Genomic DNA, 7,500 nt, shown 5'->3' with positions numbered 1-7,500 from the left:
TATATATATATCTAGTATTATTATATATATATATATATATATATATATATATATATATATATATATATATATATATATAATATACAGCGACATTATGCAAGACCACACTTTCGCAAAATCGCAAAATCAAAAGAAACGTTACATGAGAAAACAAAACAACTCGCACATTAACAACACCTTAGAGCAACCAGCAGTTTTCTAAGCAAACCGCCACCTCCTCCAAACCGAATGCTTCGTTCAATTGCGAAGCATTGATTGCTCACGCTTTGTCACGACGGTTAGCAATTATGAAATCAATGATAAGCTCAGTTCCACCTGATTAATCGGTATTGTCAAAGACTACCGCTAGCACTGGGACCTATGAGGTCATTCAACGCTGGAAAGGAAATTGAGAGTTAGTAGGTTTGAAAGGTGTAACAGGAGGAAAACCTCAAAGCAGTTGCACTATGAATCAATTGTTAGGAGAGGGTGGATAGCGAGATGGAAGAAAGATAATATGAACGGAGGTACAGTAAAAGGAATGAAAGGGGTTGCAGCTAGGGGCCGAAGGTACGTTGCTAAGAACCTTAATTAAGTAATGCCGGTGGTAAGATAGTCTTTGATGATGCCGATACACTCCTGGACAGAATTTACCTTTGAATGTACAGTTTGTCAGCCATCATGACGTAGCATTAGCAATCAATGCTTCGCAGTTTAACAAAGTATTTCTTTGTCTTGGTTAGAACCTTCTGACCTTCGTGTATTTAAGGAATTTCTCATAAACACCACATCCAATGAAAGCTTGAATTTCAAGTCAGTAGACACTGTGAATAATAATAATAATAATATAATAATAATAATAATAATAATAATAATAATAATAATAATAATAATAATAATATTTCGGAAGGAGACCCTCTCGTAGACATGTTTTTGTTAAAAATAACTGCTGCTTCAGCACTATTAATCTTATAAAGAGTCTTCTCTATCTTTCTGATGACGGCTTTCTCGTTGTTGCTTAGACTGGCGAGCAACGCACCAAAGGGCATGGTCAAATTCGGTTGAGTCATTTGATTTATTATTGCTTATACAATTCTCTCTCTCTCTCTCTCTCTCTCTCTCTCTCTCTCTCTCTCTCTAACGCGACGTTTCCTCCTGATCGACAGGACATTATCAAGCGATAACTGCTGAGGGACTGAATTCCAGTGTTGTTGTTGTTGTTTTTGATTTAGCTGACCATTGTGTCAGCACGGGCTCTTGCTCACAGAGCAGCCCGTAAAAAAGTTCCAGTGGCGAGTCCTTCTCCTTTTATCGTGGTGTTGCGAGCTCTCCAGTACGGTCAGAGCACTTCTCTCCGGTAGGTCGAGTTTTTTATTGGTTCCCGGGAAGGTGACTCATACGGCGGGCGTTGACTAGTCTTGCAGACCGTCTCAGGTAGGGGGTATCACCGGGAGCCTCTTGATTGGCTTCTACCTGCGTGACGTCACCCTGGTATTGTTCTCATGTCTGGTGTTCGTTCCATGCGCGCTGGTACTTTCGTTAGGGGAGAGGGTTGTGGTCCTCCTCACACACGTCGGTATCAGGAAACGCTTCTTGGGTGGTATTGAGGGGAGGCTTTTCATCGAGGATGAGCAGCGCTTCTAGGAGACGCAGACGTCGTGGGTCAGGTGCTCTCCCGATGATCTTAGTATTCCTGACGATGTCGTCTCTCGTGATGTTTCTGCGGTGTACTGCAAGGGCGTGCTGCCTAATGGCGCCCTCCTGGGCGTGGCAGGAATCCTTTTTTGACAGGCGCATCGTCGTCATGCCGATGTAAATCCCAGGGCATCCTTGGGCGGGGGCATACGTATCGGTAGACGACGTTGGACGCTTCAGGGGGTCTCCTGCCGGTGGGGAGGGGTTGTTCTTCATCAGGAGGTCTTTCGTACGCCCGATTCTTGTAGTAAATAATGAGGGACACTCTCTTTCCTTCCTCCATGGGGCGGACGTGTTCCTCTATTATTTTCTTCATGGCTGGCTTCTTCTTCCTTGTATTGGTGGTGCCATGAAGGCTTTATAGAAAAGTTTGATATCCTCCGGGGGCGGAATGTTCCTTCTCTCTTCCTTCCGTCCTGTACCACTTGTCAAGGGCGGCTCGAGTTTCTCGGTTTAACGAGTTTGTTCGAGTACCCATTGTTAATTAGCATCGGGATGCTCGGTCGAGTTCGAGGTGTGTGTCCTGCCCACGTGGAACAGTGCGAGAGGGCCCTCCTGACGAAGGCCCTGACGGTGGTGGTCTTGAACCGCGCAGGACTCGCTATCACCATTCAGACAAAGTCCGAGGTTCGTAGCTTTGGTATAAACGGTCGTCGCCAACTTCTGATTCGTCTTCGTGACAAGGACGTCGAGGAAGGGGAGCCGATCGTTGCTGCTGTACTCGACAGTGAAGTTGAGTGCGCTGTTCTGCAGGAACTGCTGCCGAAGGGCTTCTACCTCATCCTCGCAGTCGGCTTGCACGAAGATGTCATCGATGTAGCGTCGTATGTGCGGGGACATCTGTGTTGCGAGAAGACCCTTTTCTTCCACTTCTCCCATGTAGAAGTTAGCGAAGAGGACTCCTAAGGGGGACCCCATCGCTACGCCGTCCTTCTGGCGGTACATCTGTCCTCGGTGGGTGGTGAAAGGGGCTCTCTTCGTACAGATATCCAGCAGGGTTCTTAAGGAGTCTTCTGGGATGTTAGGGGGTCTCATATCGGGATTCCTATATACCCGCTCCATGATGATCCCTATCGTCTCGTCGACTGGGACGTTGGTGAATAGGGACTCAACGTCTAAGGACGCCATGGTTCCCGCACCGGGGGAGTCGCGGATCTTCTCCAAAAATTCCACCGATGAGGTGAGGCAGTACCTGGAGGGGATATAGGGGGTCAGAATTTTATTAAGGCGTTTGGCCAGAGCGTAAGTCGGGGCGGGTGTTTGGCTGATGATCGGACGTAGGGGGTTGCCTTCCTTGTGGGTCTTCACGTTCCCGTAAAGGTAGCCGAGGCTGTAGTCACCTTGGATGCTCTGTGAGCAAGAGCCCGTGCTGACACAAGGTCAGCTAAATCAAAAACAACAAAACAACACTGGAATTCAGTCCCTCAGCAGTTATCGCTTGATAATGTCCTGTCGATCAGGAGGAAACGTCGCGTTAGAGAGAGAGAGAGAGAGAGAGAGAGAGAGAGAGAAGAATTGTATAAGCAATAATAAATCAAATGACTCAACCGAATTTGACCATGCCCTTTGGTGCGTTGCTCGCCAGTCTAAGCAACAACGAGAAAGCCGTCATCAGAAAGATAGAGAAGACTCTTTATAAGATTAATAGTGCTGAAGCAGCAGTTATTTTTAACAAAAAAAATAATAATAATAATAATAATACTGATGAATTAAATGGCAGAATTCAGCGAATTAATCTTATATATTATCTTTTCCGATTTTTTTATTACTCGCTTCTCTGGCTCAGCGATACTGCTTAACAATTGGCCAGTGTTCATTATTTAGATTTCTCCCAATAAGAACATTGGCCGGATATTAAGAATTATCGCTGAGCCAACGAAGCGAATAACAGGAAAATAGAAAAGAAAATATATAAGATTAATTGCTGAATTCTGCCTTCTTTCAACAGAATTTGTTTAAAGAGGGTCTTCTTCCAAGATAATAATAATAATAATAATAATAATAATAATAATAATAATAATAATAATAATAATAATAATAATAGCCCATATGGCCCAATCCTTCAGATAATATAGAAAGGCCTTGCAACCAAACATATCGCTAATGACTGTTTAATTTAAAACCAAAAAGTATATAAGTATCTGAAACAAAACCCTGAAAAAATTTCGTCCAAATCTTCAATATTTTCAGGTCATTCAGTAATCAAGCCTTCAAGGACCTGTAGTATATTCAATAATATCTAATACATATATTAAAAAGAAACCTTTCGGTCAAGCTTTGTAAGAATTAAGAAAGATAAATGAGGGGTCTGGTTCAACTAGTTATCGATAACGATAACTTGACTGAGGGTCTATATAGGAGCACGATTACGCAAGGCGCCTCTATAATCAAATGGGGCGTGGTTGACCTTAGGTCAACATGAGTACTTAGCATGTATACATAGTCTGCTGTCATATTTACACATACACACGCGAGCACATGTCCACCCATCCACCCACACACACGCAAACACACACACACATATATACATATTTATATATATATATATACAATTATACAGAGCAGTATTACTTAGCTACATGTTTTTTTTTATATAGCTATACTTTTCGCATAGCTCTCTTGTAATTTTTTTCTAAGAATGTGGGCGAAAACTTAAAGTTTCTCATTTTGTATTTTACCTCCAGCTCATTAATATTGTGAATCGTGTTTGCAGGAATTGATGCATGTGTACGACCACTATTCAGTCAAGCTGTCTTGCTTAGTTGAAAATATATTTGCATAATCAGCAAACTAGTACAATTCTTACTGTAAACTGTCCTCTCTCTCTCTCTCTCTCTCTCTCTCTCTCTCTCTCTCTCTCCTCGATTTTTACTAAAGTACTGTGATCGTTGCTGAAACGTAGTGATTCCTAGAGGTTATTTATCAATATTTTTATCTGTATATTATTTTTTCGTTCTCTAATGCGACAGAAAGTTTGATGACACATTTACATACAATGAACACTAAGGCAAATTATTCCAAGTCCTTCCCCGAGGGAAAAATGGCAATGAATCACGATGCAACCCGCAAGGAGAGAGAGAGAGAGAGAGAGAGAGAGAGAGAGAGAGAGAGAGAGAGATGGCTATGGGTCAAAATGAGACGAGAAACCAACGAAGAGAGAGAGAGAGAGAGAGAGAGAGAGAGAGAGAGAGAGAGAGTGGGGGAGGGACGGGGGTTAGAACTTTTATTAATAAAATGGACAAGATAAGCCACCTGGGAGAGAGAGAGAGAGAGAGGGGGGTGGGCGGGAAGGGGCGGTGGTTAGAACTTTTACTCGTATATTAAATAAAAGGGACAAAAGAAGCTATCTGAGAGAGAGAGAGAGAGAGATGATGGCAATGGGTCAAAATGAGACGAGGGGGTGAGGGAGGGCCGGTGGCTAGAACATTTTTATTAGAGGAAAGGGACAAGAGAAGCTATCTGAGAGAGAGAGAGAGAGAGAGAGAGAGAGAGAGAGAGAGAGAGAGAGAGAGAGTTTCGTCCAAAAAGATGGTAAGTCTGTCACAATGAGGCTTGAGGAGTAAAAGGAAATTATAATACATACATATATAATGAGGGAGATCCTTACACATGGAGGATTACAAATAGCCTCCCCCCACCCTAGTAGGGTGAGGGTTAAGGGGGTGTATTCAATAACTCGATGTATTCTCACCTAAACGGAGGACATTTATCTTCTTTTATGTCTCACCTTGCAATCCCAAAGCCTCCTGGAGGTTGTCCACTTGAAGCCTGGTGACATTATCGGCTTCAACGCCGAAAGGAACGAGGTCGTACACGACTGATTCCTCCGTCAACTTTGTGGCCTCTCTCCTCGGCCTCCTGGTTGGGGGAAGGAAATGGAATGTTTTTAGAGTTTCATTTGCTCGTTATAAAGGATATATTCATTTTTTAATGCGTTTATCGTCGCACGTTCAACTGATACTTTCCTATGTTTGATATAGTAACGCTCTCTGTCTTTATTTTAGTACATAACTACAAAAACATTTCCTTGTTTGGTATTTATCGAGACAACGCATTGATCAAACCACACAACGGCAGAAATATTTTTATTTTTGTTCATATTGTAAGTAATGATGAATGTGTTACAGCACAGCACTATCGACATACTTCTGCGTTTGATAAGACATGAGACGAAGTCCTCCATACCGGAATAGAAAACTTCGTTTACTGAATGGGTAAACTATAATTTTATTGCACTGGTTTCAATTCGAGTAATAATGATGTCAAAGAAATGCTAACAACTTGGGGGAATAACAGCCATACTAAATGAATACTTGTAGCTAAGGAAAGTAATGGTCATATTCAAGGAATGATATCAACTAAAAAGTTAATAATTTGTAGGTATGTAATTAAGCAACTAAGACGAGATTAGTTATATTCAAGCAATGTTAGCAATGAGGAGAACAAGAATAACACTCAAGGAATGCTAGTAACAAAGTAGATTAAAAATAGTGTAATCAATGTCAATTGGAAAAAGCTTTAAAATGGAGTATTAGTAATCTCATACTGTTACGCAGAACTTCTCACTTGCTTGAGGTGTTAGACAGCCCGTCGTCATCTCTGGAGCCATTTTCGTTGCTTTCAGAAGCCTTGCAAACGCCGTAATGCCCAAACTCGGCAAGACCTGCAATGGAAGTACCCGGTCAATTTAAGATGTTCAACAAATTCATTTAGATATTATATTCGAATAGAGGTGAGAGCCGGTGCACCTTTGAGGTCCCGAATTTGGATAAGAAAGGGAGGGCTGGTCGCAGGACTCACGATCCTTTCTGTTGCAAGGTTATTGTCGCAAGAACTCGAATCAGACTTTATTGTTTGTATTGTTGTTTGTATGTATGGTGTTCTTACGTTGCATGGAACCAGTGGTTTATTCAGCAACGGGACCAACGGTTTTTACGTGACTTCCGAACCACCTCGAGAGTGAACTTCTATCACCGGAAATACACATATCTGACCCCTCAATGGAATGCCCGAGAATCGAACTCGCGGCTACCGAGGTGGCAGACAAATACCATACCAACCACGACACTGAGGCGCTGATGAATCAGACTTAACGACGGAAGGATCTTGGGCACAAAAAAGACTAACATGGCGAGGTATTCTTGAGCGGCAATAAATCAGGGTGAAGTTCGAAAGGAAACATTGTACAAGAGTGAAAGTACTTTATAGTATCAGGAAAGAAGTAATGCCAAATAAACTGGAATGTTAGTCAGATGCAATTCTAAATACGATAGAATGTAAAAGGGACTGACTGAAGTTCGTCTCAAGTTGAAATACCCTTGTTTGTCAAAACAACATTGTGTGCAATGATATTGCATGGTAATATGAACCGAACCGGATCGGTTCAGCAATTGCCATCAAGCTGTTGACAATATCTAAGAAGCAATGCGCTTATATTTGTCACACTTTTCTATTTAGTGATTTAGTTTCGCTTAAGGCAAACCAAGACGGGAAAGGGGGATAAATATAGCTGTTCTTTAGAAAATAAAGAGGGAATCGCAGGACTCTAGAAATAGAGGAAGGATTAAATTGCCATTACGTCAATTTTGGAATTCTTTACACTGAAGATTCAAGTAGCATTTATTAAAGCCATGTATACTAATGTATACAGTTTCGCACATGCAAACACAGGCAGACAGAAACGTATACATATATCTATCCATTTATGTATGTATGTGGTTATATATTAACCACATTATTTAAGAAAATATGTATATACATATTTTCTTTTAAAGAGAGAGAGAGAGAGAGAGAGAGAGATAGAGAGAGAGAGAGCGAGAGAGAGAG

At 41.7% G+C, this 7,500-nt stretch overlaps 1 protein-coding gene across 1 annotated transcript in view; it reads right to left on the bottom strand.

Annotated features, from left to right (window-relative positions):
* Window positions 1-6,333, bottom strand: part of LOC135201288 (uncharacterized) — a 15,663-nt gene extending 9,330 nt beyond the window's left edge. Inside the window, exons 1-2 of the mRNA XM_064230157.1 lie at window positions 6,241-6,333; window positions 5,402-5,532 (exon numbers count right to left, since the gene is read on the bottom strand). The gene's annotated coding sequence lies outside the window, so the exon portion shown is untranslated. The remainder of the gene's footprint in view (window positions 1-5,401; window positions 5,533-6,240) is intronic.
* Window positions 6,334-7,500: the final 1,167 nt, after the last annotated feature.

The sequence above is a fragment of the Macrobrachium nipponense genome, chromosome 28, assembly GCF_015104395.2.
Source record: "Macrobrachium nipponense isolate FS-2020 chromosome 28, ASM1510439v2, whole genome shotgun sequence".
NCBI lineage: Eukaryota > Metazoa > Arthropoda > Malacostraca > Decapoda > Palaemonidae > Macrobrachium > Macrobrachium nipponense.
The sequence above is the reverse complement of the archived record's forward strand: the minus strand, read 5'-3'. Positions and strand labels throughout refer to the sequence as shown.